The following is a 22,456-nucleotide window of genomic DNA, read 5'->3' as shown; positions in this document are numbered from 1 at the left end:
AACCTGTTCCAGAGCCTCACCACCCTCATGGTAAATAAGTTCTTCCTTATATCTAATCCGAATCTACCCTCTTTAGGTTAAAACCGTTATCCTTTGTTCTACCACTACCTGCTCTTGCAAAAAATCCCTATCCTTCTTTCTTGTAGGTCCCTTCTATGTACTGGAAGGCTGATATAAGGTCTCTCTCACTTTATTATGAGAAATATCTGCAATTAGAAGATATTTCCTTTCTCCAATAATGTTACACCAATATTCTAGTCTGAATGTGTTCTTCTGTTAAATGCATGAGTAGTTGAAAAAAAAGGGACAAATTCCTTGTTTCTCTTTTTTTTTTTTTTTCATATGAAGATCCTCTATCTCACTCTAAAGCAGTAAGTTTCCTCTTTTCTTACTATTTTTTGGGGCTGGCAGATGCAAATTCTTTTGTGCTTACTTCTTCACACTTACTGCAGGGCTAGCTTGGGTGCTCAATTTAACCTGACAATCCACTTAGTCAAATGCCTAATTTTAGGTCTGGGCTGACCATCCCAAACTTTATATCCCTTGCTTCATTAGCTTCACAAATGCTTCAACTTTTTGTCACCTTAGTGTCTTTTATAACCTTTGACATATAAAAGTCAAAGATTTTTGAAAATCCAAATACATTGTGTACCTGGTTCCTCTTTGTCCACATTCTGTGATACTTTTGAAGAACTCCACTAGATTAGTAAGGCAGGATTCCCTTTTATCTATTAACTCAACCATCCTGCATCTTTCCCCAGACACCATGTTTATCCATATTCTTTGTTATAGACTATGTCATCTAACCAGAGGCAGAAGTCAGACTCACCAGGATGTAGTATGGAAGATTCTAGCTAGACTACTTTCTGTGGCTGATAGTTATGCTGACAGCTCACCAATACTCTGACATGCTGCTTGTGATGACAGGTTACACTTTTGGACAGCTTCTCTGCAATTTCACATGTGAGTGCCATCCTGGTGAATACCATCCAATACTGCTGCTAAGACCTTATACAAGAATATACTTGGTCTCATACCTTCTGCATGTTTATTTCAAACTAATCTAACCCTTCTGACCTATTACCAAAAGAAAAATTATCAAGTGTGGGATTATCCCCAGACTTCTTCACCTGTAGAGAAAAAAAAGTAAATAATTTACTGAGCTTCTTTGCTGTAATATTATCATCCCTGAGTGCTCTTCCTGTATTTCTGTCATTAGTTAGCTCTACAATTTCCTATCCGGCTTCCTGCTTTTATTGCTTTTAAGGAACCTTTACCGTTAGCTCAAACATCCTTTGAAAATTGTTCAAATTCTTTAGCACTCTTGATTTCCTGTTTATATCTGACCTGTCAGAAGTCTGACCTTCCAGCGATTTTGCTTCATAACTTTGTCTTATGTTCCATCTGTGCCTTGTACCGTGATCAGCTGAATGGGGCAACTTGGCCCTTTGGAATCTTCATACAGGTAACAAAAAAACAAACAAAAAACCTGTTGGTTTTACTTGAAGCATTGTAATACACAATATTAATGTGTGGCATTCCACTATATAATTAGCTTAATCAGAAATTGATATTAACAGTAGAAGGAATCAACTCCAAATCAGACATGGGAATTAAAAAATCAGGTCTCTGAGGGGGATTTTGAGAAACCTCCATATCTAAAACTATGGCTGTGCAAGGGTTTATTGAGAGATTTTTGTTATGGATCCCCCTTGCAATCAGGCTGTGCTGAGGACAGAATGACCTGTGTTTGGTCTTGAACATTCTTTGCCTGAGTCAGTCCAAGGCAATGGGCCCTTTACCTAAGTTAACACCTTCAAAGTTTATGTCGTCAATTAACAATTTCTGCCAGTGAGTACATCCATCTGTTGTAGAAGTCTAACAACTTGTTCATGCTCTTTCTTATAAATGTTTGTGATATATTTGATATAGAAAGTTACAGAACATCATTAACATTTGTTGCCATAGGGTACGGTTATAGTTTTGTAGCATGTGTCCTACTTTAGTATTCGTTCTGTGGACAATTTGTTTCTAAGTTTTTCTAACAGGTCATGCTATTCCTCCCCAGAGATATATAAATATTGAAGTTTAGTGGAGCATAAGTTTTCATACATTGCTCTGTCTTTCACTGAGTTTTCTTTTAAAAAATTTTATTTCTGCAACTTTTTGCACTAAAATATTTTCAAATTACTGTCCAGTATAAAAGCTGAACATTAGAAATGTTTAACTATGTTTTACTTAGATCAAATCAAAAGCAGTTATATCTATCATAAAGGGAAAGTGGAAGAGATGTAAATTAATAGAACATCTGGAATTTCCCCCATAATTCATCTGCTATACCCAGATATAATTGTAAAAAGGCAAACACTGAACAGAATATGTTACAGCCACACTTGAAATTGCATTAAATTAGAGCAATTGTGTCACTGCATAGCTGATATTTTCTCTTTCTAATGTCTTCTATAACAGTTCTACTAGCAACGCATATTTCGTTAAGAAGCTTTCAGTTTGAGGTACTAATGTAATCTGCCATGATTAAATCCCAAAATACTGGGCTGCAGCTTTACTTACAAAGCAGTGCATGTTTGAAAATAGTACTTACTCTTGCCCTAGCAGTTGTATCTGGTGGGTTTTTTTGCTCAAGAACAAGTAAATTCATGCAATACTATTAGAGTTGTATAACAACAAATTTAATTAGTGCAAGGAAAAATCACTATAGTACTCTCTTAAAGTTAGGGTGGCTCTGTGAAAGCTGATTACCTGTCCTCAAGTGCTGAAAATTTACTTAAAATTTACTGGCAAAAAGATGTAGTATTTTATGGCATCAGCAAACTGTTCTGGAAAAAGGAAAAAAAAATTAAAAAAAAAATAAAAAAGAAGAATGTATTAAGGCATATTAGATATGTCTATTTGGAGCTGGGATATCCCCCCAAAAAACCCTACTTTTACCCAGATGCTCTCATTAAACTATAGCTCAACAATGAAAGAATCAGTAGCACCTATGTGGCAGTGATTTAGTTGTGGCAATGTGTCCTAGGACATTCTCCCCTAGGAGAAACTGCAGCCTTCCCTGTCCCCAAACGTCTGATTGCTGACTGGTGTGTGGTTAAACAAAATTATTCTGTTTCATGTGTGTAAGTGTCCCTCAGTATTAGTAACATGCTGACATATGTCTCAATCCCAGTATTTAGAAATCTTTAACAGCTAAGTTTGCTTATGAAGTATCTTATAAGAAAAACATAACACCAATTATGCTAACTTTTACTTGACAGTCATGACTTAGCCATACTGAGTCAAAATGAAGGTTCCTCTAGCTCAGGTTTATACCTCTTGGTAATACCTATGAAAAAGGACAGTCCTTCTACCTTCTCTGGGCTTCAGATAGGCTGGTTGCTCATGTGTTCAGGGAGAGAGAATAAGAAATAAACTTACACCAAATGAAGACTTTGCTAGGTGCCTGATCGCTGAAGAAATAAGCTCTTTTGCAGTTATTCTTTGTATTTTGCTGTTTAATATCAGGGATGGTGGGAAAACAAACAGGGGAAAAGTAAAAGACAAGGATCCTATCCTCATCTAAGACCTGAAGCTCTTTCCACATCCTGGAAACCAGGCGCTGAAAAATATCTTTGTGAGGAAAGGGGGAAACAGAACTTCACTCATCATCCACTTTCAATAATTCCTTTTTTGTGTCTCTTGTTTGGACATCTCCATCCACTGGGTAAGGAACACACTTCTCTTTCTCATTTCCTACACTGTGGGGAATGCACATGGCCTCTTCCTGATGACATGGCCCAGATAACAGATAATGGCAGAAACAGCAGTATAAATGGAGCATATGAAGTTGGAGCAGCCTTCTTTCTCCATGATCCTCCTGAAACAACCTTTACATTGAGTTGCAGGTGACAATCACTTCCATGGTAAATTGGAGGGCAATCCTTGCAAAGATTACCCAGTCAGACAGAGAGACTGTGGACCTCAGTCACCTCTCTGGTATACATTATCAAGATAAGTTCAGTCAAGCATTACTGGCGACTGGGGACCCTTCTTCCACTCCCGTGTGTCCTGACACATACGATGACACTTCAGATACCTTCAAAATACAGTAGGTGCTGTGGGGACTTTTCATTTGCTGTCATCTTTCAGCATCTTAATTTTAGACCTATTTTAGACCTTGCCGTTGTTTTATTAGTTAACTTCTTCCCTTTGGATCCATTATTCCACGTAACCCTTTTCCAGCTTGGAAAGGCTTCTGATCTTGACTCGACTGTGAGACCACAGTTCCTTACTTCTTTTTCTCTGCTTTGTTCTGCAGTTGGCTTCATTTTACTTCCCAACAACCAGTAAAGCTTGAATGGATCACCTTTTCCACTTTATTTTTCTGTTTCATTATTTTTTTTAGGATATTACTTGCATTAGGATGGAAGGCATTAGGATGCCTTGACGCTGTGGTTGAGACCAGGAGTGTTTAAACACATCTATCTACATTTCCTAGCCAATACAGTTATATCACCCACACTGAATCATTTCTGCTCACAGTATCACAGTATCACAGTATGTTTGGGATTGGAAGGGACCTCAAAAGATCATCTAGTCCAATCCCCCTGCTGGAGCAGGAACGCCTAGGTGAGGTCGCACAGGAACATGTCCAGGCGGGTCCTGGTCCTTCTGAAGATTATTATACCATACACTGCTTATTGTATCAGGTATGATTTAGCAATGCATTCTGTCACACTGATATTTCCTAGATGTTTTTTTCTGGCCTGAGCCCTCAGACCTCTGACCACTCACCTCCCATTTATCTCCATGTACCTCTCATTCTGTTTTCATTTTCCTGCCTCCCTTGCTACAACCCAAACCTCTCTTTCCTTATTCCCTTCATTTTCTTGCCTTTTAACCACTGTCCTGTCAAAGGAACAATCAGTGTCTTTCAAAACATGCTTGAAGTCTTTTAAATTTATCTGTAGATATCATGTGATAGCTCCCCTCCATTTCCCACTCTCCTCATCCTTCACATCCTCCTTTGTGAGGATGATACCAACACTTCTGCAAGTCCTACAAAGAGCTCTGTTAAGGGGTAGCTGATGTGTGCAGCTGGAGGCCAGGTTTGTAGACAAAATGTGCCCCTCAGAGCCACTGCAGCCTGTGGAGATAAAAACCCTTCTCACCAGAAGTGTGAACAAGTCATTGGTTTCAGTAATTAGTGATATATGAAGCTAAACTCTTCCCTTCATAATGTTTCTAATATTGTTTTTCAAAAAAAAAAACCTGAAGAGATAATCTGGGATAAATGCTGAGTGACTAGGATCAGTCAGAGGGTAGCCACAACCCCAGGGAAGGCCAACTTGCACAAAATAATTTAGGGTGAAAGAGCTCAAATACATATGATGGCAGGTGGGAATGTGTGTGCATGTTGAGAAAGGACGGTTCACATTTTTTCTTCTGATAATCCCACTGAAATCTCTACCTCATCCAGTACCTCTAATTTCACAGCAATGCAAGCAAGCCAAGAGATTTTAAAGCATTTTAAAAAGACATCTTTTTTCATAATAAGAAAAGTCTCCCAGCCTCAGTAATAGTAGGGAAGCTATAATTTAAAATCCTTTCCATACAATTTTCACTGCTTCACTGGTTATGTTTTCTATACTGAAATGTTGCAGTGAAAGTTACTTATAGCCAGGTAACTAACCGGCATAAGAGCCTGCATAAATCCTGTTTGTGTTGGATGAATCATGGCCAGTTCTTTAGTCAACAACTGTGCATCCAAATTCATAGAGCTACTGTCCTGTGTGGTCCACAAATTTGAAATAGAACTCAGGTTTACACAGCACAGAAATTGTAACACATTTAGGCTTTTGGGAAATTTTCCATGACCAAAATATGATTTTGCCTCTCTAATTGGAATGTAGCCATATTCAAGATCATAGTGCAATAAAGACAAAAAAGGGACTAGCTTTAAGCTATTCATCTTACATACTAGGCACACTCAAACTAATTTGCTCAGTCAATAAGAAGGAAATTTAGTCCATGTAGAAGTTCATGTTACCATGGCTATAGTCCTTCAATACAGTGGCAAATGTAAAGGTAGCTCAGGGATCTTTACATTCCCACGATGTCTACTGGGTAGGCTTGGTCTCGTTGAAGAGGCTACCTTTTTATTTTAAGCATAGATGATTGTCTAAAGTCACAGGTACAGCATGTTCAGTTTGCTGTGTTCATGTGGAATATTCCCATTAACATCACATCACAGCTGATATAAGTAAAGATCATCATGTATGAATGTTTATAGAATAAGAACTAATGTGAGAACTGAAGGTATGCCTTACAACTGAACACTTGAAGTCCACCAAGGGATGGCTAATTCCGTTCTGATACTGGCTTCAAAGATATCACTTCATATGGCTGAATTTTGTATTTCCTTACTTGAATCTTCCCATGCTTGCTGCTTTTCCCAGAGATTAAACTACAGAAAACCAGCAGTGAAAGAAACTGAATTTTATTAGAGACAAGCATACATTTCCCTCTTCACTGTAACCCTTAAACAGAAAGCACCAGCAGCTGACGAGGAACAACACATTTCACAGACTCTTACAAAAGTTCTCTACTTCGGGATCAGAATTGCTGAAGTCTCCCAAGTGCTTTTGAGTTGGAAGTTAGCATCTTCACTATTGCATTTTGAGAAATTACCACATGATGGGAAAAAGTCATTAATTTAATTACAATACCTCCTATGGTGCTGCTTGCAATCAATGTTGTGTTTGTCAAATTGTCCGTAGAAACTTTTTGCAATTTGTGCATTGGCACATATGACATTTTATGCAAATACAATAGCAATAAACTGCTTACAAGTCAGCTACAGTGTTTCTAACAGAACATTGAATTCTCTTCATTAAATCTACTAAGCAATGTAATATTTACTTCACATACTGCTGCAGCATTGTGTGTTGTTTTCTTGACATCCACTAATTATTGCTATTCATGTGAAATTATTTCTTTTTAAAATATGTAAATGTTTTGGTGTCACATCTAATACACTAAAAGGTTAAACAATCGTATTTTGTCATAAACTGAGCTCATTTTCACACACATATTAGAGCTTTTCTTACATTTAAAGATGGAAGTGGTCACATAGTTTCAAATGACACAGTGAAATGTTTCAGAAAGTCAGACTTCAGTTTATAGGCCAGTGCTGTAAAGGCATTTCCTCCAATGCTCTAATAAAAATTGATAAATATATATTCTGGCGATATTGATTGTCCAGCAGTAAAAAAATCCATTTAATAACCATTATATTCCTATATAGCAATTATATGCAGAAGTATATGTATAGTCATTTCCATATTCATTAATATTATAAAATCTATTTTTATATTGAAAATATGTGAATTAAAATGTTCATAATGTTTGTAAAAGTTCACTATTAAGTATCAAGAAAAAAAAAAAAAAAAGAAGAAAAACATAAAATACCAGTTCATAAAACTTACAGGCAACACAAAGGTTATTGAAGAGCTAAACAGAGGTGGAATACAGAGCAGACTAATTTTTTGCTAAACAGGACACAGTTTCACAAGTACAAGGAAGCAAACACCTGGGAACCAAGTATGCGAATCTGTCACTCTGAGGGCTGGGCACTGCTTGTTGGAAATCCATGATTCTGAACACATCTGGTGAAACTGTGTTTATAAACAACTAAACATGGTCTCTCAGTTCGGAGTATCAGCTAAAGCATTTAACAAGAGACTTAAATAAATAAATAGACATGTCTGTTAGAAGGATGATTTTCCTTTGAATCTAGAATTTCCTAGAATCTTTCCATTGTATGTTTTCTGGGTAAATCTGCTCTGCATAGTCGTCCCCTTCCAGTGTCTGTTTCTTTATTAGCCAGCGATAATTTAGTAGCAAATGAATAGGTAACCAGCCACTGCAGACCAGGTATTTCCTTTTTTTTTGATATGTTCCCATCAGCCTGTCATTCTGTCAGTCAGTGTGTCTCTGCCTGGGTATACACAATGGTAGGATTCTAATGGTATAAGTAATTTCATGGGACTATTTAAGTGCCTCTGGTCTGTTAACCAAGTGTTTTGTTTCTGTATTTTAGCGTATGAATTCCAACATAGTTTCACTTTAGGTTGTGAAATCCTGCTTAGGATTCCAAAGTAATTTTTGGTAACACTTGATTTAATCCTTGCCAGTATTTATGAGTGGTGAGAAAAATAATTATGAAAAACCTCACACAGAGAAGCTCCAAGCACAAGGAAGGAGCTAGGCGTGATGTCAAGAAAATGAAGGTATTCTTGATATAGAAGTCGCTCATTATTTTTTGTTCTCCCAGAAAATGAGTGGCCCTTAGGGACATGAATTCCAGGAAAACAAATTTGGTTTTATTTAGCAAGATTTCTACAGAATTAAAAAATTGTGTTTGTCAGTTAAATACTAAGGAGCCAGTTGGCAGATTAGAGAATTTTAGTGCCTGTTCTTTTTGTTTTTTTTTTTATTTCAAACGTTTAAGATAAAGCTTTGTTTAATTTAACAAATGTTTTGGAACATCTTTATTAAACAAACTATTAGCAAAAAATAACAGGTACTTAAGAGTCCCCAAATCACTCTATCTTGCAAAACTGCTGAGAGAGAAACTGTTTGGTTGATTATTATGCTTCAGACATAAATTGTATTGAGATGTATGGTTGTTCATAGCTAGATACAATGCTGTATGTATTTCAAAATACATGCAGTTTTCATTTCTTTACTATTATACTTTCTTTGCTTTACTTTCTTTAATGAATGAGGATTATTTCAAGATTACTTAAGCTTTTATACATAAGTAACTTTACACTCCCAAAGGTGAAAATTTGTAGACAGAAGCTCTTATGGATGTCTGTGTCTGAATTTCCATAAGACATGAATAGAATATGCATGAATATGCACATGCATAGAAATGAATATCACTTCTTTGCAGGAGGGCAATGGATTCATTCCATTAGCCCTCTCAAGCTGGAAGAAAGAGAATGATGAAAGTTGCTTCAGTCCTGAGGCTGCAGTAGCCACAGCAGCAGCTGTTACACAATGTGCTCTAAGCATGAATGCAATAGGTCAGGCACAGGGCTGACTAGTCCTTGGATAGGCTGCAAAGTGTAATGCCTCAGCACTTCATGACTCTCATGTGCCAAGGGCGCATCTCCGCTTGAATGTTGGACACGAGCTGAAGTCACTTATGTCAGTGTTCTTGCCTCATATTGCACCAATTCCTTATGGAAACATCTCCTCAACTGCACACTGTTCATTTACAGATTATTGTTGCACAGCTCCAGGACAGACTGGCTGGAGGTAACTGCACAGCAAGTGTATAATGGAGAACTGACTGGTGAGACAAGGAAGGGAAAAAAGTATTTCACTTCACTGTCACTCTTCCTTTCTCCTTTCGTCATACTGTGCTCCATTTATCCAATTTCCTTTCCCTGGAATCCTATGATCTTAGCCATTTTTACTGCCTAGGGAGGTAAAACACTGGAAACAGATGCATGACCTGGGTTAAAGCACAGGTCTCAGTCTCTGGAACTCCATGAATGAAAGCAAAGATGAGGAAGCAGCACAGTAAAATGTATGGCAGCTAAAAGCTGGGTAGGATAAAAGACATAGCTGCAATTCTAGCAAAATGATTGCTTGGTCTTAAACCTCTGGGATCTTTTACAGAATCCAGTTTAAGTTTAAAAAAAAATCTAATTATGAGGCTCTTAACACTCAGCTCTAAACCATGACAGCCAAAGTGCCTTTGCTGCCATGTCACTAATTGGTCATTTGGAGCACTGGGGTTGCCAGGATTGACACAGTGAAAATGAAAGGCAATTGGTGAGTCACTGATAATTAAGTAGGGAGAAACTAAAGGAAAACCTGTTTTGCCCCTGGTTTGGCAGTTTCAGAACATTAGCCTGGCCCTGCAGCAGAAAGTAAAAGGCCACTCTGAGTCAGCAATACTTTTTTGGTGTATGTTTCCACAGAAACACAGTGCAAACAGAGAACTGTTAACAGATGTGCTGAGCTGACTCAAGGAGACTTTGGCTCTCCATGTAAACGCAAGACAGCAATATTTCATCATATCGAAGAACTTTCATTTCACACCTGACTGAAAGCCAAAATATGAAGTCCCAAACCAGATGCCATTTTTCGATTATGTCAGTCTGAGTAGTCAGTGTGCAATAAAATTGCCTGTGTCAGAAATGGCTGTGCTACATACGTTTAACTGGTGCTCATCAAACAACTTTCTAGCCTGCCATTGTGGCATAGCAAAACTGAGAAGAAATCATTGGAAAGTGTGAATCTGGTAATCTGAGAACATGCTGGCCTTATTAGCTATAAGAAAAAGACACTGATCCCTGAGAAATTTCTGCTAACTGTTAAACATCACCAGACATGACAGCCTTTCCTTGGCTCTGGGGTACTATCCACGCTGTAAACTATTTGCCTGAGGTTCTGCAGATAATGGAGATGGAACAAACACTGCAGTAAATGAACCTGTCTGTCTCACAGGGTGACCTCAGCCTGGATCTCCACACAAAGTACAAGTGTTATGGAAATTACATCTTGACACTTTGATATAAGAAACACTTCCACAATAGTTGGAATATGTTATCTAAAATTATTTATCTTGGGTGGGAAAGAAACAAACATACTAGTGGAGAAGTTAGTAGAAGAATGACTGCACTTTTTCTCTTTAGTCATTAGATAAATGCATTTTAAATGACAGCATAATGAAAAACAAACACTAGATAACAGGTCAGGGACCACTTCTCAAAAATACTTTTTGACATAGGTAGTCTTCGCTCATTCTAAGGTGTACCCCTGAAAATCAGGGGTAAATAGTGTATAAATAACATTCCGGTTTGAATTAAAATATAGCATAGACAACATTTTCCACAGTCGAAGTCTCAGTTCTGCTTCAGGGAAGACACGTTCAAGAGTTCCTCAAATAAAACTTTCTCCGTTGCTCATACTCATGTGTAAAAATTAATGGAAAATGTTCTTTCTCACCCTCACTAATCCGCATTTCCTGGAAGTCTGATAACTAATAAGGCACATGCAGAAATTCATGAGCAATGCCTGTGCACTCTATCCCTGAGTCAAACTGCTAACCACACCTTATTCCTCAGGGAGAAAAGGTGCTGATTTTAAGGATCAGGATCCAATTGACCCTTCTCTGGTTCACCATCTGTAATTATCAGCTTGCTTTCACTCAGTTAACCAGACTCCATCTACTCTTGTTGTTGCAAGATAACAGACATTCAGAAGCCAAGTGTGAGAATTTCAATGGTGCAGAAGACCCCGGGTTATAAGGGTCTGAAAGCTGAGAGAAGACAAAGAATTGCTCACTGGATGTGGTGCAGGTGAGTCACACTTCTGAAAAGCTAAACATTATTTAGAAAGCATGGTATAAAGCCTGTAAAATGGTGCAAGTGGATGAATTATGGAAGCTCTTTGGTCCTGCAGGGAACAGCAGGGAAGCATCAGACATTGCTACAGGACTTGATAGTGTCTCACACTAGGCAAGAAAGACAGGGAAATTACTGGCATCTAAACTACCTTCATTTTCATTTAAAGAATGAAAACTGTTATTACAAGGGAGAAGTTTTCTTAATAATGTAAAATTATATTTTTATTGTGGACCTGCCTTGGAAAGTTGGGGAATTAAGGACTATATTTCAAGATTTTACAGACAACATAAGGAAAAATTGTTAATTCATGCCTTTGAGAAATTGTATACCTTTTTTCACTAACTATATCTGTGATTTAAAGTAACTGAAATGATACTAATGAACTCTGTCCTTCAGTGGTGATAGGATCAAGGTTTTCAAATGGAGAAGGAAAATAATATATCCAGAAGCTAATTTAAAAATAAATATTTTTATAAAATATATCACATATATTTGTATACTGCTCTTATATCTGTCATTGTACCTTGTGGGTTGTTTTTTGTTTGTTTTTTTTTTTTAATTTGTTGTTGTTTTATTGATTTCTGCATCATCAGGTTTAAGAAGAAAGAAGTAAAGACATTATTAGATAACATATGTTCTTTTGATCAATGTTGAATATTGTCACCTGTCATTCTAGGTATTTACTTTATTTCTTCTTGTTCGGTGAACAAAATAACTCGAGGATTTGTGTCCACAAAATGATTGTGGTGTCTGAGCCCAGGGTCTTCTTACAAGCAAAGATATTTCTGTCAGGGAAATAGGCTCCTGTGGTTCCCTCTAAAATCAGTGAAAGGAAGTATGGGTATCCAGAGTGATTCCGATCTCAAAAGTGCAATCCTTCTCCCACTGAGACTGTGCCCTGTCTAGTCAATCTGTAGGGATTTTAGTAAAACTACAACCTAAATGTTTTACTTACATTTCTGAAGTTAGGTGGTGACGAGAATCTAGGCTTGAGTTCACTGCAACAGAATACAGAGTCTTGATCTAACTATCTAGGCTACCTATCCAGAAATCAAGAGATCCCATAACCCACCAGATAATTGTCGACATATTGACTGAAGAACTGTATTCAACAAGCAAATAAGAGGTGGAATTCAGAAATAGGCCCAAACTTCCACTTAAGATACCTTTTTTGTTGCCACTGGAAATGTCTGTTTCCACTGAGAGTTAATATTCTTCAGTTTTTGAAATGGGCCCTTCTGTCTTTCATTGTCTTATTTTAAAACTCTGAGAAGATAGTTATATCCCTCCTTCTTTTCCTTTTTCTTTTTTTCATCTAACTCTACAAACTTTCATCTTCCATCACTGACAGCTGCTACAGGTTGTAAAAGAACTGAATAAATTTTACCTTACCTTAATATATTCAAGTGTAACTGTCTTATTTTTCAGGCAAACTACAGCAACCAGTAACTGAGTAATTAAACTGGAGAGAAGGTTACAAGCACTTAGATTGAATTTCTTCCTTTTTGCATTGGGATCATTGGGCCAGAGAGAGAGAAGCAAAACATCAAAAGAACTATGTCTGTAAGTATAGTTTGTGCACGTAAGTTAGATACTTTTCTGCCGCCAAAACAGGGAGACTTCATCTATATTTAACAGAAGGGTCAGTTCCTAGCTCCACTAAACCCTTGCTGTCTCCTGAACAGAGCCTGAGAATTATCAATAAGACATAATGTTCCTTAATAAAAGTAATCATATACCACCTCCCACCAGCAGACTGATGACCAGCCAGTCTCCAAGTAGCAGCCACCTTGGAAGCAAAAAAAAACCCTCAGTCCCTTTTATTGCTGAGCATGACATTACATGGTAGGAATATCCCTTGGTTGATTCAAGTCAGCTGCCCCATCTGTGCCACTTCTCAATTTCCTGACCACCATTTCAGTCTACTTGGGGTGGAGGAGGGGTAGAGTGGGAGAAAGAGAAAGACTTGACCCAGTACAAGCATTGAAGCAGTAGCCAAAATAGTAGTTTGTTATCATTATTGATGTATTTGACATCAAAGTACCCATACATTACTTGACCATTAAAAAAGCACCACAATTCTGCTTTTTTTCCTCAGCTGAGTTCCCCAGATTCCTGGACTAAATACATTTGTTTTTTTGTTTGTTTTCTTTGGTCCACTGACTAGCTATGTATCCTCTGCTAATAAACGGGGCATAACAGTAAGTTATTAATATTAACAGAGTTGTCATAAGTCACCTTAAGGCCTCATTCAATAAAGAAAGTAGTATGCTTTGTATCAGGCCATTAATAAGAAAAAAAATATAATAGGCAAGATTTAGAAGTATTTAGTTCTTCCTAAAACATAACTGATGAACTGATTACCTTCAGAAATAAATTTCTTTATAAGCAACTAAGTCACCAAAGTGGTCAAAATATCTCCAGTGGAGACCTGCTAACCCCTCCTCCTCAAGTTGTTCTACATTCCATGACCTGCTTTTATATTCATGATGTGTGGGAGGTAAAGCAAGAGATAATAAACAGGGAGACACCTACAGAAGGCAATCAGATGTTGTCCAGCAACTCTGAATTTGCTTTTTTGGACTACAGTGGTAAGTGAAGCAACAAATTCTCAAACCAACACAAACAGCAACTGGTTCTCAAATCAGAAGTCTGCTTAGATCTCAGAATACCCACAAAAACAAAAGGAAATCTATGCAAATTATGCTTATCTCCAAACACTTCCCAGCAACTAGTGTACAACACACTAGCATGATTCTTCAATAATAATTAGTTCTGTGTGCCTTTGTTTCAAGGGATTCAATTACCCTGAACTTATCTTAATTAGGACTTCAGGTTACAACATGACAAGAAGAATTATCCCAGTGTTTCTGCTGTTGGCTATTCACTCCGTCAGCTATAAAGAATTTGATGATCTTCCAGGAAGACTTTTTGTTACAAAATGCATATAAACTGTTTCACCATTTTATTGGGGAAAAACAAACAAACAAACAACCTCTATAAATAGGTTTTGGCTTACATGAAGTTTTCCATGTTTGTCAATTTTAGTATAAGTTAAAATCAAGCAGTTCAAATTTTCATCTTGGTTTTAAATTTTCCTGTGTATTTTCAAGTCATTCAATAAAATCTGTGTAAGACCTCTGGTGGCCATAACCAGCAGTTTCTTCATAAACCTTAGAAATACTATTATAACAGCTGTTCAATCGCATGCATAGCATTCTCTACCTAGTATCATTAAAATGAGACCACAAACCTTGTTGAAACTACTTTAACATAAGCATAGCAGTCACTTTTCCAATAAAGGTAAATAATGATTGATTTAATAGCATCAAAGATGAAATAATGCAAAAAAATAGATGTATGAATTTTATTTACAAACCTCCATAGATTCTAAGAAGAATTATACTTAATACAGTTAAATTTTATTATAATACTCTCTGCCCATTTGTACAACTTCTCTAGAGAGAGCTACCTCAGTTTTTTGTAATCTTCATTCCTTCAATCCTAAAAAATTTCTGGAGGGATGCATTTAAATGAATAAATCAATTAAAATTTATAGAGAGCAATGTTCATGAATGTGATGGATGCAAGAATAATGAATCAGGGATAAATAATTTATGGCACTTCATTTTGTCACACACTGTCAAACCGTGACAAAAACAGATTTCCTTATTTCCATGCAGACACAAATCACAACATGGCAAGACAGAAACAAACAAGCAGCTCAGGCAAGACATAGCGATATTTCTGCTGGTGAAAATAATTTTAAATACTCTAACGAATAGCAGAGGCAGCCATTCGAATAATATTTCATTCATTCCTCATTATTTGATCTCCCATTTTTCATTTGTTTTCAGTTAGAGTAATAGATTTTATGGCCAGAGGAATGCTGTTAGTGTGGGCTTATCTACTAAACAGAACTATTCAAGGAACTTCTTCCCCTTCTTCTAGTGAGCCATCAATGATATCTGCCTTTCTACTGTAGTGTTTCTCCAAGAAAACATTTACATTTACATTGGACATTAATTCTGCTTGTTTCTGAAGCTGTTAAATAAAAGCCAGTTTTCAACCTGAAGCTCTGTAACTGTTTTGGCGTGAACTTGTACCAAAACTAAGAGTGAAGATTTCTAGTGCAAGCTAGTTCACATTGCAACCAGCTCAGGTTTGTACCAACAGGTCATACTGTTCCATGGCTCTCTACTGAATCAACCATCTGCCTGGGTGGCAGGTAGAAAGAGCATGTTTATGTCTATGCAGATAAATCCTTAACCGGATTTCAGTCTTTGGTGGAGCATGCAATTGAATGTAAGTCATTAATTCTTCACACAATTAAAAACATACCTCTTAGATCTCTGTCCTCAGTGTGTACTTTCTCAGTTTCAAGTCACTGAGCTTCTCTATACCTTTCTCAGTGAGTTTACTTTCAAAAATCTATTGTGTATACATATATATATATATATGGTTCCTTTAATTTAGCCTTCAGTGTACTAAAAAGACCAAGTGTCTTTAGCATCTCATATTAGCTATCATCAGCTGGTTGGCTGACTCCCTGCTTTCCTCAGACAGTGATTCCAGTTTCCATCACACACATTTACAAAATGTGGTCCCCTACAACCCCGTCCATTCTGTGATTCTGTGATAAGCAACAGTTTTAATAGAACTACTGCCTTACTTTCCTTGCAACTACTTAATCTAGTCTGATTAGGTAGTGATTTCAACATTCAGGACATGTGAAAGAACACCATTAAGTTCAGCAAATATCAACTATGCCCAGTTTATTAACATTTGTATTTTTATATTTCTTGTAGAAGCTTTTCTCATGATACATAAAAAGTAACAACAGAATTGTTTCTTTATACAAGCCTTAACAGTTTGAGCTATATATGCTCATGTTACTTTGTGATTAAGAATAATTTGTTTCTGTGTCAGTCTGTGAGTGCCTGAGCTTGTATTTATGTCTGTATATTCAAAGCTGAAACACCTTACAGGAAAATTATTCCTTTTAATCTATAATCACAGTTTATATCAGATATAAACAGAGGTTAACAGACTAAGCATTTACATACTTTGAGTAAATAGCCCTACAGGAAAGGTTATAGAAATACATTTAGGAAAAGTGAGTTTGTAAATTTTCTGAACCAGTTCTAGAAATTATTTGACAAAAAGACAACTTAAACATTCATCCCTTTTGCAAAACAGGTTAGCTATTTAGTAATATCTTTTTTTTATGACATCCATTGAACAAGCAGCTGAAGATTTCCCAAGATCATTTGTATTTTATTTTTCATAAGATATTTACATAGTGTATGTATTTATGCTTTGTGTATTCTCAGCCTGAGAAAGTATTTAATTAACCAAGTAAAATACTGAAGTACCAGTTGTAGTAAGGCTTAATCACACAGAAAAATGTATCAGAGGCAGAAAAAATGGTTGTTGTGCACATCAAAAGACTTGTACTAGATTTTGATTAACTTGATAAATTGAGTGTATTCCTAGTATGCAAAAGGAGTCTTGAATAGAAATGCCATCCACTTGTTTATGATATCAAATATAATCAGCAAAAAATATATATAATATATTGTTATGACAGCATTTAATACCTTCAACAAAAGTCAGAATAATACAAGATTGAATGTGCTACTCAGGTCATTGTCAAATGACAGATGCTAAGTTACTTCACTAACTGAAAGTCTTGAAGCTGTTCAGATAACCTAGCAAAGGTATAAGAACCTGAGTACAATAGACTTTAACATTCTTAATACTAGATGAATCTAAACTCTTTCATACATACATTATTTATCATGTGACAAAATATTACTGCCCCCAAAAGATGAGTATAAAAACTAGCATTTTGGAACTCTTACAATGCAAAATAAAAGCTTTAAATTAATATATCACTCTTTGTGGGAGTGGATGTTTAACATTTTGTTACAGCTTTGCTGTTTGTGGAGTAATTGAAGAAGCTTATTGATTTAAATTCATGTTTTATGCGTTTAAAAAGAGACTCACAAGCTTGTAGAGAATGTAGGATGAACACTTTCTACATAGTAGAAATCACAGTAAAGCTATTCACACAATTAAATTTTCACATTTTTAAGGTCAGATGGAATTTGATTTAGAAAGTTTATTCACTTGACTCAGACTGTATGACATGTCAAAACATAATGTTTCATCTGGTAATGTTTTAAGTAAAGTAATGAAATTATGGTCTTTGAAACAAAGTTGTCAGTAGCTGGACAATAAAAGGAAAGTTAAAGAAAGACACTAAACAGCGAACCTGAAATGAAGACAGTGAGGGAGTGTAAGGAGGTCACGAACAATCTTTCTGTCTTATATTTTGCTGCCTTTATAGAGGCAACAAAACTTCAAGGTGCTGACTATAAACAGCTGTCCAAAATATTAAGACAGAGCAATAGATCTATGCACAAATCATCTGCTTTGGAGAAAAACATGACAAAATGTCTCATGCCTAATAAAAATTGGTTTAGGTTTCTGAAACTATAGTAAACTCACACTTATATTTCTTCCTCTTCATTATTTGGAAATGCCAGAACAAGCTAGTGTGTAGTACACCATGTAAAAATTTTCCTGCAATCATAATGGATTTTTATTTGAAGAGAAATTGATTGGACTATCAAGACTGTGAAATACATTGTAAGCAATACAACAACAATTGTGCTTAAATTAATTAAAGTTGTAAGTTAGTCAGACTACTTCCTATCCAGAACTTTTAGAATCTGATTCTTATCTAGTTTAGTAGTTTAGTCTAAACTAAAACTACACAGCTACAACACCTAAGCAGCAATCCTAATTTGGACACTGTAGATAATATTCTGTATTATTGTCTAGACAATCCTAGTTCATAAGAGGTTTCACATACTGAAATTCTTTGTTCCAAGGACTTATTTGCCTTAGAATCCCTAGTGTCACTAAATTATACTTTTTCAGTAGGAAAACTGAAATTAATGCATCATCAAATGCAAAGTCCTTGAATCTTCATACAGGTTTTATCTACAAAGGCAGAGTGGCACTTGCACAGTTTTTGCTTTCATTATTTGTCTCTGGCTGATCGTAACTTCTGTTTCTCAAAACAGAATTAAAGCTCTCTGCAGGAAATAAAAACAATTATTAGATGGGGTTTTTTTAATCAGTCAGTTGATGTGTGAGAACATACAGGCTGTCTGGAATCACCTGACTAGATCTTCAAAGTTAGCCAAACCCAGCATCATTAGGCTCCTCAAAGGGACCCCACTAAACTAAAAAAATGTCTGTGATTTCCAGTACTGAATTCTCAGTTGTGATCTTAGATGGTTTACAAAGATGCTACTATCTAAATGTCAAGGCAACTGTGTTTGATTAGGATAAATACATTAAAAATCAAGATTAAAGCTCGTTTCTTTCAGGAAATAAAAAGATATCAGACAATGGATTTTTTTTTTCTTTTTTTAGCATGAAAGCAACAAGAAGGCAGCAGTAGCTATTTTGGTACAGTTTAGTTTAACTCTGATCTAAAAACCACACTCAGTATTCAGATCTGAATGCCAAATGACTTTTTCTCTGGGACGTCTGCTGTACCGAGTCCTGTACAACCAACAGGGTTTATTGAAAACATCAATAATGACAATGTGAAGATTCATAAGAGATCAACATGGTGATGAATGTCCCACAATACATTTCCAAAAGTAAGTCATGAAAATAATGACACAGACCGAAGCTGGAATAATATTTCAGTTGCACCACTGTCATACACATTTTTTAAAAAAAGGAAAATTACTGCAAAGTGCCATATACTTAGTCTGCATATGCCTAGTACAGTTTTACCTGGGCATGCATTATAGATCTTCTATGATTTTCTCAACTCTGGAGCGATCAACGTAAATGCAAACCTGTTCAAATTTATTTGTACACTTGAATTAGTTCTACTCAAAACTCAAAACTCCTTTGCTCTGCAATTTTGAGGTTGAGCAGGGACTATATTGTGGATGGGTTTCTATTAGATGGAGATGTGTTATTGAACTAGCCAGGCCCAAAGGAATTTCAAGGCCATCTCAGAAAGCTGAAAACAGGACCTGCTGTGGGAGTAAAACAGTTCTGCAACAACAAGGCAGCAACATGACGTAAATCAACAGACCTATCAGCAGTGAGACTCCAGCGCGTGGACATCTCATGAACATAGATAATATCCAATCAATTATTGCATGCTTGGAGCATGGACACGTGATCGGGAAATAACTGCATATATAAGGAGGCTTGTTTCTATAATAAATGGCTTTCCGTGATTCACATTGAATCAGAGTGCTGAGTCCTTTATTTGCTCCAACACTATATCTTCAAGTTTAAGGATCATTTCTATTTCCACCAGGTGTTCACAGATTGAATTATTGATTAATGCTTACTTTGCCCATGTAAATAATGTATTTTCCTTTTTCTAAGCAAATAGGTTAATTTGAATGATCCTACATTTAAACTAATAAAATGTTGCAAGGATAGGTATGAGACTACCTTCAAGTGCATTTTCCTCACATACTTCTCCCACAGTGCACATACATTTCAGTTGTTCTACCAAGTGGCCAATACTGCGGAGAAGCAAATAAAATTGCTGCGAAGTATAGATACAGCCCCAATTCCTCCACTGGAAGTCTCTTGTGGAGATCAAGAGTGGCACCTGAAGCAACCAACCCAGAGACTGAGAAGCCAATGTTGATGACAGAAGGTACCTGTGAAGAAAAAAAAAAACACCACAATATCAGTATCTTCCACAAAACTAATCTGCAAGGAACTATTCTAGCAGATTAAAGGAAAAAAATCTCCTGAGTACTAGAATTGTAAAAAAATTTCCTTATATTTCATTTGTTACTATGAGATAGAATAGCCTCTTTGAAATGTCTATTTTTTTTTTCTTTCCCTTCATCAGCAATGTCATAAAGCATCTCCACTGATTTGTTGTCATCTGTGCTAGATATGGAAAGACGCACTTTATCATCAAAGCATAGTTTCTTAATACATTGTATTGAAGGTAACAAACCCTCTATGCAGGATAAACAGATTAAATATATATATAATTAAGTGCTTCTATATAATGTAAAGAGTATTTAATTCCCTCTATTTTAATTTCGTATTTCTTCAAAACTTCCGTATTAAATAACAAATTCATTTAGTAAGTGGAAATGAGAACACCAAGAAAAAGAAAGTGTGTCCTGATTTCAGCTAAAACAGATAATTTTCTTCCTCATAGCTGATATAGTGCTGTGGTTTGGATTTAGAATGACAATAATTGTTGGTAATGCACCAGTGTTTATGTTGTTGCTAAGCTGTCAAGAACTTTTCAGCTTCTTATGTTGTGCCAGGTGCACAGAAAACTGAGGGGGAGCACATCCAGGACAGCTGACCCCAACTGACCAAAGGGATTTTCCATACCTTGTGATGTCATGCTTAATGTATATTTGGGGAGAAGAAGAAGGAAGGAGGTGACATTCAGAGTGATGGCGTTTGTTTTCCCAAGTAACCATCACACATGACGGAGGCCTGCTGTTCTGGAGATGGACACCTGCCTGCCCATGGGAAGCAGTGAAAGAATCCCCTGTTTTGCTTCACTTGCCTGCACAGCTTTTGCTTTACATATTAAACTGTCTTTATCTCAACCCATGATCTTTTTCACTTTTACTTTTCTGATTCTCTTTTCCACCCCACCTGAGTAGGCAATGAGCAAGTGGCTGGGTGGTGCTTAATTGTCAACTGGGGTTAAACAACGACAAATTGTCTTAATTCTTTATAGAAGGGCTTTTCGTATAAATGTATTGGACAATTTATGGAGGGTTTATATCTAGAAATTATTCCTTCCATATCCTTTGAAACTGACTTTGTAAAAAGTGAGGCAGACTTCAAAAATATTCTTGATATAAGATTTAATCTCGTTCTATACTAACGTTTTTCTCCACAAAGGGATAATTCCGGAGGAGGTGACAAGAAATACCTCTAATTGTGTGAAAATGACATAGAATGAGGGTTATTAATCTTTGATGATCATCTATTCAAATGGAGCAGCCTTGGTGGTGAGATACCTGTTCCTTTTGCCAAAGCAAGCCAGGTCTTCAAAGTTTTATTCTAGAGGGACATAACTAAGCAACAGATCACCAGATGAGAGACTTTGATCACTGGAGGAGATTGCTAAGGGAATGATCAGAGAAAGAGGAAGGGATTCACAGACATAAAGGAAGCTGGAGCAGAAAAAAAGAACAGGAGAATATTCTTTCATGGTAGAAAAGTCATTTCTAAAACAACTGGAGTGATGTGAGTAATGGACTTTTATGTGGGGTCTTCAACATAAAACTGAGCAAAAGAAAAACGTTTTCCCAGTTGACCTGAAAAATAATACTTCATTTTTTTTCAGCAAAAAATAAGCCAACAAAAACTCCAAAACCCAGCGTTATTTTGAATCTCCCAAGACTTCCATACATTTTCATATTAAACACAAAACTTATTATGTGTGTGATTTCTTAACACCTTTTCTACACTTTTACAAACTAGACAGATTTTGTAATGAGTAGTTCACGATCTTTCTGGTTTTAATGGACAAAAAGTGTTTCTGGATACACATTGACAAATAGCTTCTCTGTCTTTCAGCTGTGTATTTTCAGTTCCTAGGAAGGCTGGCAGCATCACAGAGTCAGTGTCTCCTGAGCAATGGAGAGTCTGGCGGCAGAAGCTGCAGATCAGAACGCTAAGCCAGGGCAAAGCAACTCTTACCTTTTTCTCCCATTCGCATTTCAGTTCCAGTTGGATCTGGGAGCCCAGTTCACAGCTGTGCTTGCCTAGAGAGAGAAAATGTGTGCTGGAGGGCCTCTTGCTACAGTGCTGCAATAAAAATGAAAAGGCAATTAAGCACTTTCCCTTTTTCCCTCTATCTGCTTGTATTAAATCATCTCCACCAGATTTGACTTAGACAGCAGACCCATAAAACCAAACTTTTTGCCTCTGGAACAGGAAACTGCATGAACTGGTGGATATTTTCAACACAATTTTACATGGAGAGT

At 36.5% G+C, this 22,456-nt stretch overlaps 2 long non-coding RNA genes across 4 annotated transcripts in view; one reads left to right on the top strand and one right to left on the bottom strand.

The window, feature by feature from the left end:
• The first annotated feature begins 6,492 nt into the window (after window positions 1–6,492).
• Window positions 6,493–19,032, top strand: LOC135578219 (uncharacterized). Its single transcript, XR_010469571.1, has 3 exons — window positions 6,493–11,375; window positions 12,852–12,986; window positions 18,873–19,032. It is a non-coding gene; the product is annotated as an uncharacterized LOC135578219 (long non-coding RNA).
• LOC135578218 (uncharacterized) overlaps window positions 16,680–22,456 on the bottom strand; it is a 23,393-nt gene continuing 17,616 nt past the window's right edge. For all 3 annotated transcript variants that reach the window (XR_010469568.1, XR_010469569.1, XR_010469570.1), the window contains 2 exons: window positions 22,170–22,277; window positions 16,680–20,140 (listed from right to left, as the gene is read on the bottom strand). This is a non-coding gene — a long non-coding RNA (uncharacterized LOC135578218). The remainder of the gene's footprint in view (window positions 20,141–22,169; window positions 22,278–22,456) is intronic.

The sequence above is a fragment of the Columba livia genome, chromosome 1 (genome assembly GCF_036013475.1).
Source record: "Columba livia isolate bColLiv1 breed racing homer chromosome 1, bColLiv1.pat.W.v2, whole genome shotgun sequence".
Lineage (NCBI taxonomy): Eukaryota > Metazoa > Chordata > Aves > Columbiformes > Columbidae > Columba > Columba livia.
The sequence above is the reverse complement of the archived record's forward strand: the minus strand, read 5'-3'. Positions and strand labels throughout refer to the sequence as shown.